Source organism: Alligator mississippiensis, chromosome 5 (assembly GCF_030867095.1).
Source record: "Alligator mississippiensis isolate rAllMis1 chromosome 5, rAllMis1, whole genome shotgun sequence".
Classification (NCBI taxonomy): Eukaryota; Metazoa; Chordata; order Crocodylia; family Alligatoridae; genus Alligator; species Alligator mississippiensis.
In genome coordinates this window covers 8213642-8229462 of record NC_081828.1, presented here as the reverse complement: position 1 = coordinate 8229462, position 15821 = coordinate 8213642, and the positions used below count along the sequence as shown (strand labels likewise).

The following is a 15821-nucleotide window of genomic DNA, read 5'->3' as shown; positions in this document are numbered from 1 at the left end:
GCCCAACCGGCTTCAGGTTCGGGCCGGGCCGCGAGCGCCCCCCGCACGCAGTGCCCGCAGTGTCTGAGGAGACACCCGCGCGGCGGCAGGTAAGACCCCTGGTTCCACCTCAGGCTTCGGCCTGGGCTGAGCGCTCACCTGTCCTGCCACCGTCCCTCTCATCCGGTGCCGCCGGTTGAAAACGACACCCCCATAAGTACCGCCGGCCCAGCGTTTGTGGCACACAGTCATTACAATACGGCTGTTATTCGAATGCTGGCAGGTTGTCAGCGTGTCGCGGGTGGGACGTGTGGCACGTATCCTGGGTCGCGTAGGGGGGGTCCCCTGAGATGGGCGGTGCCCCCCCAAGCAAAGCACAGGCAGTCACTGTTTGACACCACCGACAACACCGGCGGCAGCTGTGGGCAGCTGCCGATTGCCACTGGACGCTGCCAACGCTGCCGGTGGTCTGCTCGCCACCGCCCCCGGCCATCGCCACCGCCACGGCTGCCTGTGGGAGCTCCCCGCTGACACCACCGCCGCCGCCTGTGGGAGCTCCATGCTCAGCTCACTGCCAACACTGCCGCAACTGCCCGTGGGAGCTTCCTGCTTGCCACCACCACCGCCGCCGCCGCCACCACGGCCCTGCTGCTGACACCGCCGCGGCCGCCTGCAGCAGCTAGCTGCTCAGCCTGTCCCTGCCGCCGACACCGCTGCTTGTGGGTGATCGCCGTGCCCCCCCAGGCTCCAGGGGCACACGTCGTTCATGACCTTAAGTACCACCAGCAAACTGTTGTCATATAAAGTAATTATAATACATCTGTTAACGTACCACTGGCAGGTTGTCTGTGTACCACTGGTGGTACGTGTAACGCATATTGGGAACTGCTGATTTAGGGTCTTGGAAGCTCTGATTCAGAGGCCATGCTGCGATCTCCCATGCTCGATAGCTATGGATGCCCCTTTTCCTCCAGTCCAGTCTCCTTTTGAACCTGACCAAACTGTCAGCGTCCACATCTGGTGGCAATGAGTCCCACACTTTAATTACAAGCTGGTACAGCCCCAGTAGCAGAAACACCTTTGGGCTGAATAAAGAAGCATGTGCTTAACTTTGCTTGATATTATTCATGAAGAACTGGCACGTATTAGCAGATAATATATAGCAACCCCATGGTTGTTTCATTAATGTGGACCTAATGCCCTTGAACTTAGTTACTCATGTGTGAGTTTCCTGGATTTTGCACTCTTTCTTCCCTTTCCTATCTCCAGAGCCCCAGCTGTTCTTTTGACCACTGGTTTTGGCTTACCAGCCATTTTTAGTTCATTTATATAAACATTCAGGCCTAAATCCTGTAGCTGAATCTGCATGGGTGGTCCCTTGTGTCTGCTGGGGTGAATTATCCACGAGTAGTGGAGAAAGCAGTGAACTATCATACTAATCCAGTTGTCATTAATTTGCACCAGCACGGCTCCTGGACCCTGTTTCAAAAAATGTAATGTGCAATTAACATGAACTGAAGAAAAGATTTGACAAGTGAAAGGAAAGCATGTTCTGAAACTAGCACTCCTACTATGTCCTGGATAAGTTCCACTGTTTTGGTTCTCCCCTCCACTGAGAGAAAAGAAAGGAAGGTTTTCCCCTTGGTTTACAATATAATTATGATTCAGAGCGTCTTGAAATCCAGAACATGTTGCTAAAATAAAGGGAAATTTCAAAATATCACATTTCTTCTATTCCTTGGCTACCTTTCTTTGCAATTGTCTCCTGCAAATCTTCCCTGTTTGTAGGTTCATAGGAACATAGGGCTGGATGGGACCTCATTAGCTCATGTAATCCAGGCCCATGCTCAAGGCAGGATCAGCCCTGACTAACATATATCAGCCAAGTGTCTGTCAAACCTACTCTTGAAAATGTCCAGGGATAGAGATTCCACAGCTTCTCTAGGTCGCTTGTGCCAATACTTAACTGTCCTCATAGTTAGAAAGCTTTTCCATGTTTTCCTGATGATCAGAATGTGGCTTTAGAAAATTAGTGTTCAGTAGTGTACTCGAAAAAACCCAAAATCTAGCATACTATAGCTTGTTGAATTAGGTCCTGTTCAATTTGTAGGTATAAATTGGATATCGGGGGGAAAAAAACACTTCTTCACTGCTAGAACAGCGAGGCAGTGGAATAAACTGCCTAGAGAAGCTGTAGAATCTCCTATATTGGAGGCTTTCAAGAAAATGTTGGATAAACATTGGTCAGGGATGATCTATTCCTGTTGTGCTCTGTAAGAACAACAGAGGGATTGCTGGGGCTAATGAGAAGAGCAGTCCTGCCTGAAACGGGTAGATATTGGAGAGCACCGTATTCAGCAGCAGGAGGATGAAGCAGAGCTCCACAACTGGTTTATGAAAGAAGGTTAAAGGAGCTGGGATAAGTTTTTGGAGGGGATACAGAAAGGAGAGTGCTGGCTGTCCAGAAAGAGGGTACAATGTTGGAGTTATGCTTGTCCCCAGGTTGCAGAGCAGAATCGAGTGTGTTTGGTTTTTCCCATGCTTCTGGGCTTTGCTGGCTGCCACATGGAACCAAGAAGGATTTTTCCCCCTTCCTGTTGCTACAGGTGCTTGGGGATTTTTGCTTTCCTTGGAAGCATTGGATGTTAGCTGCAGCCAAGGCTGGGGATTTTGACTGAGATATGTCACTGTTCCTGCTGTGATTAAAACCTGGAGGTTCCTGGTTAGAGGGCCTTCTCTCGCTGATTGGCACATTTGGGATAATAAAGGAATTTCACCCCCTGGTCAAACTGGTATGGACAGTGAGGGGTTTTGCCTTCCTCTGTAGCAGGGCATGAGGGGATGGCCTTCTTCCTTGGATCTCTCAAATGAATTTTTAACAGACTTAACAACAGCAGGATACTGCTGCCAGTTCCCCCTTATTTTACCTGCAGCAGGTTGTGGTGCTTTTGGTGTCTTTGTGCAATGTATTTTAAGTTTTGTAACTGGCTTGATTGTATAGTTTGAGGAATGGGTTAAATGAGCACTTGGATGGGATAATTGGGATAGGGATGATTTTGTCTTGAGCATGGGATTGGACTTGACCTCTGGAGCTCCCTTCCAGCCCTACGTTTCTATGATTCTAGAATCCAATAAATGTCAGCCTTTCTTCTCTAAAATTTAATTTTTAAGGGAATTATTTCGTATGACTGTATTGTGGCATTGGGCCAAAATTTGGCAAGAGTTCTTTAGAAGTGCCTATACAAGCTTCATTGTTTTATTTTAAATAATTTCAGTCATTCTTTATGAGATAAAACAGCTACTACAGCACTTCTCAGTTTGATTTGTGTTGCAAGTTATACTTCCTTCTCTAAAAATTGGGTTATTCCACATATAGGTATTAATTTGACACTGTTAGGATTCAGAGAACATGGAGGCAGCCAGGCATGTTATGATCTGATGTTCCAAAAGCTGTGATCTACTAATTTTCCAAAACCTATGCTAGTGCTGGTGCATGCAGGCAAGAGGGCAATAAAGGTTGCTATGGGAACCTTAGCTCTGAGTTCCCTGGCGCTTTGAAGCATAAAACACAAATCTTAACATTATAGCAATCTATTTTTTCACTTAATAAACCAATATCTTGATTTTTTTACATTTACTTTGCATCCAAATACAAAAGAGTAAGCCTCTCATAATTAGTGTTTTCCTCATTAATAGACATTTAGACAACTTATAGGCCAATGTAATAAACTCATGCAAATCCCCCTTTTTAATACAGATGCAACATGACTTTGCTTTAATAATTAAGTAAATATATACACAATAAGTTCACAATCCTGCAAACACTCAGTCATAGGTGTCATCCCTTTAGTCACTTGGGCCGCGTCCAGATACGTCTGCGGTGCCACATACCACATGGTCAGTTGTTCTCTGTGCTGCAAGGGAGCAGCATGGAGGATTTTTTTTGACCCTGGGATACCCAGGGGTCAAAAAACCCATGGAAAAAAAAGTGAAATGGCACATGTGGCGGCAGCATGCACTGCCTGAAGCTGGAGCCTGGCCAGCTGGAGTGACACTCTCCTGCCAGCCAGGCTCTGTGCAGCAGGATCACCACTGCAGCAGCCCCGGGAGGCCCCCAGGGTCCCAGGTAAGGCTGCTGGGGCCAGCCCAGTGCTGGTCCCAGCCTCCCTTACCCCACCTGGGGTAAATTGCCGTGCACCAGAGCACACGTGGCACAGGCATTGCCTCGGGACAACTAGCAGAGGCACAAGATGCGTTGCCGCTAGTTGTCCCCAGGGAACCAAACATCCACACGTATCTGGACGCAGCCTTGTAGTCGAGTCCAACCCCATGCTCAAGACAAAATCATCCCTATCCCAATTATTCCATCCAAGTGCTCGTTTAACCCATTCCTCAAACTATACAATCAAGCCAGTTACAAACCTTAAAGCATATTGCACAAAGACACCAAAAGCACCACAACCTGCTGCAGATAAAATAAGGGGGAAATGGCAGCAGTATCCTGCTGTTGTACAGTCTGTTAACAATTAATCTGAGAGATCCAAGGAAGAGGGCCATCCCCTCACGCCCTGCTACAGAGGAAGGCAAAACCCCTCACTGTCCATACCAGTTTGACCAGGGGGTGACATTCCTTTATTATCCCAAACATGCCAACCAGAGAGACAAGGCCCTCTAACTTGTAGTAGAGTTACACTTGCGATCAAGTGTTGGAAAAATAAATTCTATCATTGTTCTCAGTGATCCCTTATGATGGGATATTTGTATCTATAGACTTTTGTGGACCAGAACAGACCTAACAGTTTATGTGACTTGAAATTAATAATGATTAGTAAAGTGTACCAAATGCTATCAGTTATAAGATCATTAATTTGTATGCATATAACTGCCAATTTTAATTGGTCTGAAATTTCCATTCTTGTTTTCTTCCTCAGACTTAATGGTTTTTGCAAGTTATAGCAAAAGTAGGTCAGCTGTTTCTGAGAATTATTGTTATTAGGGTGTACCTTTAGTCATGATATATCCAGGTTTTGCAGATTGTTAAGTCCCTAAAAATACCTATTTTGCGAAAGTCAAAAACATTACTGCTAAAGTTTCTTAACACTCAGTCTACAGTGGGTGTGAACCTGCCCCACAGCGATCTTACTGGTCTCTAAGCCTCCTGTGGGGTATGCGCAAATGTATAATTGTGGATAAGGGTAACTTGCCTTTTAGCAGGGAAAAAGGCAGGTGGAGAACCAGGTGAATTCAGTCATGTACTTAAGTCAAGCCTCAGCTCTTTCATGGTCAGGTGCTGATAATTCTTTGCACTTGGTTGACCTTTTTACTGATCTGGGCCTTATATTCCTACTTTACATAGCAGATAAGTATCATTTTCCTCTGTGAAAGTTTGGGGAATCTGTTGGTGTAAACTTATGAGTTCCATTGGAGTTCATGAATTTTCTCTCTTTACTCTAAATCCTCCTTTTTATGGGCAGAAACACAGTATCAAAGAAACTGAAACAGGGCAATGAGGGCCATGAGCAGCTGAATAGCCCTTTCCTTATGGGACAGTAGGAAGCACAGGCCAAAAACTTTTGATTTGCTGATGACTCTTATTACTGGAATGACTCATGGAGAGAATGGAAAAACCCTAGCAGATAGAAGGGGGAAAGGTGTTGCAAACTGTTTTTAAAAAGCGATGTTCTCTAACAAATGGGAGAGAGACTATTGCCAACATGCAAGCTTGGAGCAGGAGGCGAGGGAGCGAGGGGGCTGGACCACCTAGAATACTGAAATCCCCAAAGAGTCCCAAGAGTGGTAAGAAAATTGCATGAATTGAGCTGTGTTTTAAGCTATTTCTGTCTCAGGAATTCTGTTGCAAAATCTGAATGTTCTTTTCTTCAACAGTCACACCATATCCCCAAAAACTGGTAATTTAAACTGGAGAGCCCCTGAGGGTGGAGTTCTTGGGATAGCGTGCATAAGCCGCTGCGGAGATTTGGGGATTCAGTACTTGTCTTACAGCAGTTGGACTACTGGTCCAGCTTTCTCTGATGTGGTACCGGATATATGTGGTTCCAAAAATGTGCCTGAGACAGTGACTGGATGCTGTCCAATTCCAGCAAGCTTTATGCATATGGGATCCAAAGACTGCCCAATATAGCAGTTTATGAAAACTTAACCAAGGCTGTAACTTTTTTCCTTCATATTGCAGTAGCATAACTAGTAGATTGCCAGAAAGGTCCTGTCTGGCAGCTGGAAGAATATAAGATATAATCCAAGTTTTAACAGATGCAGGTCTCATCCATTTCAGAGTGCATCCTTTCCAGATGAATGTACTAGATACATGATTGACTGTGCTGTGAACAACTATTAGACTACATTCCCCTCCAGTCAAAGCAGAACATAGGTTGCCTGACGGTTGACTACCCTCTGCTGTCTAGCAACAGATTTGTGTAGCCACCTAAAAAGTGTGTGGGCTCCCTCTATTGGCTTGTTCGCATAACTACAAATATTAGTTATTTCTTTAGATCAAGTGGTAGCAGTAGTGTAACTAGGGGTGGGCAAGAGGGGCACCTGCAGGATTGCCCCCCTTCTCCCCCCAGCAGTCTGTTCCTGCAGCATTGCTATGCCAGGAACTCCAAAGCAGTTCCCAGGTTCTGTTGCTTTAAGAGCAACAGCCAGGTGGGCAGAGCACTTTTGGTGGCAGCAGCTTAGCTGCTACTGTTTAGAAGTTCCCAGCACGGGTAAGGGAGCTGCCTCCCCTCAACTCCATTTCTCAGGACCCCCATCCCCATTCTCAGAACTTGCACAGTCCCCATCCCTGCCCCCAGAACCTCTGCCCCCGCCTCCCGTCTCTTAGAGCCTGCAGGGCCCCTTCCCCTGCTCTCAGACATATGCACACCCGGCTTTCCCCTGCACGGTTTGCCCTCGGCAACAACTGGTTGGCTTGCCGCTGAGTGGTAGAGGTCTGTGCTGCAGATCGAATCATTATAGATTAGTATAACTCCACATGAAGGAGCCTGTTAGTTGAGTTTGCTTTTAAAAAAGTACTAGGAGCTTAGATACAAAGAACTAAAATAGAAAGAACATTAAAGTGGTTAAGTCAAGCATTCAAAAGTTAGAAAATACCAAAAAATGCCAGAATTAAGATTATCCATGCATCCTCATTCCCGTCATACTGTGTGTCTGTATTATGAAAGTTTTCCATTACATCAGGGGCTTTCAACTTTTTTTTAACAAGTGTCCCCCTTCTGTCTCAGAGTTTCAGCTCATGTACTCTTTAATATATTTTGTTTTTAATGTTACCATTAACAGGAGGGAGGGCAGATTGAGTTCCCAGCGGTGAGGGAGGGAGTGGGGCTGGGCATGGGGCAGGGACAGGCGCTGCACAGCCAGGGCGGGGCGCAGGATGGAGCTGCGAGTGACTCGTCCAGCGGATGCAGGGGGGAGGCTCCCACTGCTGCACGCACCCCGGGAGGGTGTGGGGGGCATGTGCCCCCTGATCTGTGCGTGGGGCAGGGCGGGCTGCCACTTTGGGCTGGGGCCAGAGCAACACTGGGCTCTTCCCAGTGTGGGGCTGGGCTGGGCTGCACTTGGGGTGGCTGGTGGCAGCGCTGTAACATGGGTGTACTGGGGGGAGGGCTGCAGCCACCCCAAAATTCACCATAGACCCCCCTCCCAGCACTGCCACAGCCGCTTGCTCCGAGCACAACCCCAGTCCAGCCCCGCTGCTGGGAAGAGTCACCCTGATCCCAGCGGTAGCCCATCCTCTCCCCATGCGTAGATCTGGGGGTACATATCCCCAGGCCCTCCTGGGGTGCATGCAGTGGCAGGAGCCATCCCCCCTCCCTGCGCCCCCCCGATGAGCTGTAGCTCCATCCCACACCCCATCCCAGCTGTGCAGCTCCTGCCTCTGCCCCAGCCCTACTCACCACTGGGGCCTCAATCGGCCCCCCCCATGACCTTTCCCTCACAACAACTTACTGGCTGGAACCGACTGCTCTTCACACTGCCAGGTTGTGCTCCTGGCCACCTGCATGCAGCGCTGCGGCTGGGTGCATGCACAGAGCATTTATCGGGCACATCAACCAAAAAAACCCAACTGTCAATACAGTTAATTTTTCTTGTATCAATGCTGATCCAATACGGAACCAATGTATTGGCGCACCTCTATAAAACAGTAATTTTTTCTCATTCATTCTGCGTACCCCCTATGACCTTTTTAAGTACCCCGAGGGGTACGCATACCTCCGGTTGACAACCACTGCATTACATGGATACATACATCTGTTATACAGAACTTTGGCCTAATTTGGTAGATAGATAGTAAATGAAGCAAAGTTGTTTGCTTTTGTTTTTTAAAAAAATAAAAGAAAAGCTCTTTTATTTAAACCTCTGATGAGCTGTTTGAGCAAAAATGATGAAACATTTTTCCCTTAGCAAATGAAGTTCTGTTAAAATCAAAATGAGCGTGTTGACTTGAACAATACTTTCCATGGGAAAAAATCAGAATGATTCATTTCAACCTCTGTACTTAATTTTAGTAATATCACATGTTTTGTTTAAATATTTTGCTGTGTTGTGATTTTTATAATTTAAATATTTTTATATATGATGCATTTTCAACAGTAATATTTAATATATAATGTTTTGACTTTATTGAAGTCAAGTGTTTTTTATCATAATTTTAGGAACAAAACTATTTAAAAATTGCCTAAACAAAATGCTTCAGTGCTTGCAAATATTATATATTTATTTATTCGTTTCTTTGCAAGATCAGCTTTTTGGAATGAAAGCAATTTCAAAAAGTTGCAATTTTTTGGAGGAAATTAAGTCTTTTTACTAAACAGCTTTATATAGGACTTAAGAATTGCGCAGCCTGTTTTTGACTATTTTACAGGGTTTTTTGTGCTGTTCAGTAGGGCAATGAGTGTGTTTAAACAGGGGCAGGCAGTTATTTTGGGCGAAAAGCCGCTTACTGAGTTTTGGTAAGCCATCGAGGGCTGCATGACAGGCAGTCAGGGGCAGATGTATATTAATTTTCTACATTTTTAGGGGCTTCGTGGGCCAGATAGAATGGCCTGGCGGGCTGCATCTTGCCCACCCCTGGTTTAAAGAGACTCAGTAGAGATGCCAGGCTAAACTTAACTGTAGCATTTTAAAATTTTGAGTGCTCAGTTTAGTGAGTTTAATGTTCCTTTGATATAGATTTAGCATGCAGCATAATTAACTATCAGAGTTTTCAGTCTGTTAATATTGTTCTAATTTTTATTAGCTTTTGATTACTTAGTTTGGATAATGCCTTTTTTTTGGTGAGTTCACATCCACAGAAGATGATTTCTGGGTTTGTCTTCATCTTCCATATGACAGAAAAAAAAAGTTAAAAAAAAATGTCAAAAGAACACTGAATAGAGAGATGCTATTATATTTTAATTCTTTTATTTTATTTATTTATTTTCATAACTGGATGTTTTATTCAACTTTCCTTAAATGCTGTACTCAAATTGAACAAGATATGTCTGAATCTTAAAACTTTTCTTCGAAGATGATAGCTGTACAATTATGATACCTTTTACTGGTATTATATAATTGTTTAGATGTTTTAGTAAATGTCCACATGGTGGTGCCACAGCTAACAAGTTAATACCCAAAAATGGTAAATCAGAAGAATACATTTGGTTCATAATATCTGCTTATTATAACTGACAGATATATGTACAACATTAGAAGATGAATAATTATTCTTTTCCTCAGTAAAATTGTATATTTAATCTCTGAACTGCAAACACAGTATTTACATTAATTTTAATAATTGGAATTACCATATAATAATGGATATTTCACCACATCTTAAAGAGATAGCTAAATATATGGGAATATAATGGGCTATCAACACCCTTCTTATTGTGTAATATAGTTTTTTAAAACTACTATATACCCATACTTGGTTCCACATTTCATTTTGTTTTCAAGTTTCCTTGGTATAAAATATTAGGAACAACATATAAATAAGTTAAAATTTATTCCAACAGTAGACTGTACTTGGCTGAAATGCATATGCTTTTATGTGGCTGACTTCTTATAATTAACTTGCTGCTTTGGGGCACCTGAAAATAAATTATTCTGAGGACAAATTTGAATGATGTGAGGATAACAGCTTGGTAGACTGGAATTGGGAGATGCTTCTCTGCACGTGGAAGTTGTGGACAAAGGCAAAGAGTTGGTTGTGGAGAAAGTAGAGTCATAGAGTTTAGGGCCAGAAGAAACTGTTAGATCATCAAATACAAAACATTGTGGGCCAGCTCCTATTCCAAATATTCCAACTATTCGGCATCTAAGTAAACTCATTTTAAGTATAATCCTATTCCACCCCGTACTCAAATCCCTGAAAAACTGTTGATGTAAAAGATGGATGTATCCTTATCCTCTGTGGCGCATTTTTGAGACTCTCTCTAAACCTAAAACAATGGCAAGTTACAAAGGAAGGCAAATAAATACCATAGGGTGTCTAGCCTTGAGCATTGAGGCTACTCCGATGTGCTGTAATTACAGCATGCTGGAGCAGACTTAATTAATCTGTAATTACTGCACTCCAGTGGACTCCAGCATTTTGTGTATCAGCATCCCCACACTTAAAAATGCTTGTTTTAGCTTTAGATAAAGCACCCCCACTGCCATTTTTAAGCACGGGGATGTTGATACATGAAATGTTCCAGGCACTTTAATTAGAGCGGATCTCAGAGCCATTCTAATTTAAGTGCCACCTCTCTTGGAGCGCCTGTATAAATGTCCATAGCTTTTAGGGACTTGAAACTGAATCAGACTTAGACAGGCACCTACAATAACTGGTAGAATAGGATCTGGTCCTAAAGTTCCCCTCCCCCCCGGTCTCCATATATCAAGATAAAAGCATAGAATCGAAGGACCAGAAGGGACCTGCAAAATCATCAAGTCCAGTCCCCTGTCATGGTCAGGAAGTTATTGGTCTCAGACGAGCTCAACAAGGTGCCTGTCCAGCCTCTTTGAACACCTCCAAGGATGGTGACTGCACCACCACTGTTTGGAGTGTGTTCCAGATTCTGGTGACCCTTACAGAGAAAAAGTTTTTTGTTTATGTCCAGCCTGAATTTACCCTCCATTAGCTTGTGCCTATTGGTCCTTGTCCTCCCTTGAAGTCCCTTCTTGAAGAGTTGCTCCCCTAGATCTTGATGCTCACCCCTGACGTACTTGTAGGTGGCTATCAATTCACCTCTCAGTCTTCTCTTACTCAGACTGAACAGGTCCAGTTCCTGGAGCCTCTTCTCATAGGGCCTGTCTTCCATGCCCCTAATCATGCACGTGGCCCTTCTTTGTACCCTCTCGAGCTTATCCACATCCTTCTTGAAGTGCAGTGCCCAGAACTGGACACAGTACTGCAGATCAGTAACTTGTTTGACTGAAGCATAACTTATGTTTGGCTAAAGCATGCCTTCCAGAAATGTTTCCCATCTTGATATGGAGGACCCCTTCAAACAATTTTTATAGCTTAGCTCTCTTCTACATCTCTGAGTTGGCTTTGGAAGTGGTGTTGAGGACATCTTGACTTAATGTCTTGAGTGACTTCAGTATGCATGCTGAGCCTGGCTCTTAAGGGAATGGAGTAGGACTTCAGGGAGGCCATGATAATGATTGGACTATTTCAGATAACTGGCCCAACATGAGGTGGGACACGCATCGGGCTTAACGTTTTGAACCTGCCTGGTAACAGGGATTTTGATCATTTGATGTGCTGAGATGCTTGTCATGTTGAACAACTAAAGGTGCAGGTCCCTGCCTCCCAATGCTCCTATTATGGTGGTGGATCAGTCAAGTTGATCCATCCTCAGAGACTCATGGAGCTAGTAGGATTTCAAAACTGTCTGAGGGATTTTCTTGCTGATCTTGACAGCTACTCTGTCAATAACCTGGTCAAACTGTGGAATAGCACATGGCCCCCTACCATAGACAGAGTGATACCAAGGCATCCTTTCCCACTGCTGTGGTGACACAGATCTCCTGGTATGTAGGGGAGATGAGATGGCTGAAGCAAGATGGCAGGCTGTTAGAGCACATGTGGCTCTTGATCCATGCTGAAGTTATATCATAGATAGCTTTTAAAGGACTCTGGTGTGGTAGTGGCAGTAGTGAACATGCTTTTCTTTTCTGCTGCCATGCCACCTGCAAAGTGTTGTCCCACAGAATTGTTCCAGATGCTGAAATAGACTGGTAAATCTGGGTTATCTCCACCCAGAAATTCAGTCATCCGTAGTCCACTGTGATGAATGTGCCACCTACTTTGCAGACAAAGTTGCACCACTTGAGGACCACCAATTCAGTTACAAAGTGTGAGTTCAAGGTTGGGGAAGCTCAGTCTTGTCTGATTTATGTGGACTGGTTTCAGCTGTTGTCACTCACCAATGCAGAGAATGTGCTTGAGGGACTGCAAGCAACCAGTTGTGAACTGGATCCATGCCAAAGCCAGCTGGGGTATATTGGGGCATTGCTGGCAAGGGCTGATCAATGCTTCCCTTTGGGAGGGTAGAGTGCCAGATGTTTTTAAGTCCACAGTTGTCTGGCCCTTATTTAAAACACATCTCTTGACTTCTCAGCCATGTAGTGCACTGTCTTCAACCTCCCCTTTTTGGGAAAAGTTATTGAAGGGGGAGTTGACTGACAGCTCAAGGTGCATCCAGGTGATTAGCAGACTGCATGACTTTTTTGGTGGATCTGGCTGTGTAATAGGAGGTGTCTGGCCTCCTTACAAAGAGAGTCAGCATGTTGTTATTTGAAAACATGTTTCAGTCCAGAAAAAAATCATCGTGATGGTTTTCTTCAATAGGTGGACCTGAAACATATCCATGATTGACCGTGTGGACCAGCCTTCCAACTGGAAAGCTAAATGAAATCTATTTAGAGGACTGATGAACACAGAAAAAAATATTATTAGGTAAAAACATTTTCCTTCCATTCTTTCAGGAGGATGTTTTAAAGTACTTTACAGTATGATAGAAAATTGGTGCAAATATTAACATTAGTCTAAAAATCTACTTTCAAAACTATAAAGTGCTCTTTGAATGTGCATATTCAATGAACAGGTGAACTTGGTGAATTGGAGGTAAATTTTAACTCAAATATTCAGAAGGCAATTATATTTAATCAAGAGATTCCTTCAATTCTTCCTTTTTTAAGTGGTCTAGTCTAACCATGCACCTTTTTAAAGTGATGTATTGTTAATATAAAGGAGATTCACACTTCTCTTCCTTTTTAAATTTATGTGCAAATATAAGTTTTGAAAACACTGTCATCAGGTGTTTACCAGAAGGTATTCAGTGGTACATATTGCGTATGCAAAAATAAAACACAATATCCTATACTAAACAGAATAGTACATCTCACATCTTATATACAATTTCCACCATATTTATAAGCCCATCATGGATTCTTTCAGTGACTTAGTATACATATTGGAGGCCATTTAAGCATTTATGCATTTGCAAAAAAAATATTTATTGTTGGAAGTCTATAAATATGTTTAAAATATTTATCTTCAATAGAAATGTTCTAGTATTCCCATTGTGCACTCTTTGAATAAACTTATGATTTATACCTTTATACCCTATTTTATAGTTGTAGAGTGATATAATTTTTCAGAATTCTTAGTTAGGTGCCACATTAAAGACTGAGCACAGTTTAAAAACTTATAGTATATGTACACAGTGTTAACAGGAAACAATTTAGAACTGTTGTGGTATCCTGTAGGATGTGTGTAAGTCATTCAGCTAGATGTTGATTTATAGAGAACTATATTTTACAGTATACATCCTGGCAATTGTGTCACTGTTATTACTGTGCTAAATCTAAGCACAGGAAACAAGTGTAAGCATATTTGAAATGGTAACATTCTTTCCAGTTTAAAAAGCAGTTTTTAATGCTGCTTTTTAAACCTATTTTTATATAAGATGGAATTTTCAGAAATTCATACATTAACTTTTAATTAGTGATTGGCACTAATTTAGAAAACAGTGAAATATCAATATAAACATGTAAATCACTAATTTGTAACAAATAATTTAACAATAATTTCACACACACATATGTATATAGTACCTTTTATCCCAAACCACTTCTCAGAAACTTTGTTTCAATGTGCGAGTTTCAGAACCAAGGTACAAAAGGAGGCCATATAATTCAATGTGAAAACATAAGGTAAATATACATAACTTCACAGAGTGGCATGTGTTTAGTGTTATGCCAAAAGTATAGTTTCTACAGTCTTTCAGAAGTTGATATCCCTGAATTGCTGATGCTTTCATATTCAGTAAGACACAAATGACTGCAGAACATTCAAGCAGATCTGCAAATGGAATTATACTTCATGTTCAAGAAACCAGACGGAAGTGGTAGAGATGTACCAGCAATATTTGGACCTGTGATCATGTGTACATAATACCACCATGCCCCATGAAGATTCCTAAGAGAATTCCGTCTTCAAGAATGTTCAGTCTCATAACCCATGACTGGTCAAAAAGACTATAGTATCTGAAATTAGATAATGTTTATGAAAAAAGTTTTTGAAGTTGTCAATCATTGAGGAATTGATTAGAAACCCCCCCTCTTTTCATGAGGACCTAGCTCAGTTCAAGTTTATATTCTGGCTTCTGAGTATGCATTTCTGAAACAGATGGGACTGTTTAGCAAAATAGTATCCATTCTGTTTCATTCTTGAGAATAAATTACTTGATTGGCATACTCCAGAATGAAAAACATTTTCATTCTAATGTAGGAGAACAACTAAATATAGATTCTTCCATTCCTCTCTTACATATATCATTTAATTCTTGCAAGTTGACCTGGATTTGGGCCTAACTGCCAGTTCTCTTAATATGCATTTGGCAGCTGTCACTGCATGCTGTGGAAATATGGATTTTTTTTCTCTTGGCTATCATCCAGTTATGTTCATATTCCTTAAAGCTATGGAGAAGCTGAAGTTGAAGCCAAAAATTAGACCACCAGTCATCCATGTGACTTTAGCCTTGTCCTAACTGCTCTGATGGAACTTTCCAAAGGAGCATTTTCTTCTAAATCCTATCAATCAAAATACTTAACTTCTAGCAATTTAATCTGCTAGGAGGTTAGAGGGATGCCATTGGCAATGATAGATGTTGTATGGCTGTGGCCCATGCTTACCTGACATCTTACCAGCATACACCATCAGGGCACAGGCCAGTACCGCCACCAGCAATCTCCACTGTTCTTTTCTTGCCTGTCATGTCTTAGTGTTCTGTAACTCTTGGGAGCTGGATGTGTAGGTCTGTGGGGATTCTGGTGGGGCCTCTTGAAAGGGTTTTTTGGGGGGGTTCCACCTCCTCTCACACACCTTACCACCCCAACACTTCCTGGATGACACATGTTGGGCCCAAATCTTATACTGCCCAACACCACTGGCAGCTTAGTGCTGGCAGACCCAAGAAATACCTAGGAGTTTAGATGCATTCACTTGAACCCACCAGAGGCCCTTTTCCTTATTTAATCAATCACTTCTGGATTCATAGGTCCATCAATTAAGACCAGTCCATCTAAAGTCTACCAGGCCAAATGACCTTGTATCAGTTTCTCCCAACTCCAGGGCCAACTAGTCAAGGTTAGTCCTTTAAGGCCCCAATCAAATAATCAGGTGAGTAACAAAAAAAAGGAACTCAAAGCATCTCTCATTTCCAGGGTTAATCAGCTCAGCTTAGTGCTTTAAAGGTCCTGATCAAATATTAACATAGGTAATCCAAAACAAACAAAGTCAAATGCCTCCCAGGTTCTTGGGTCAATCAATTCAGCTCAGTCTCCTTTAA

At 42.9% G+C, this 15821-nt stretch overlaps 1 long non-coding RNA gene across 1 annotated transcript in view; it reads left to right on the top strand.

The window, feature by feature from the left end:
- Positions 1 to 6: 6 nt before the first annotated feature.
- LOC132250725 (uncharacterized) overlaps positions 7 to 15821 on the top strand; it is a 32129-nt gene continuing 16314 nt past the window's right edge. Inside the window, exon 1 of the long non-coding RNA XR_009462312.1 lies at positions 7 to 89. This is a non-coding gene — a long non-coding RNA (uncharacterized LOC132250725). The remainder of the gene's footprint in view (positions 90 to 15821) is intronic.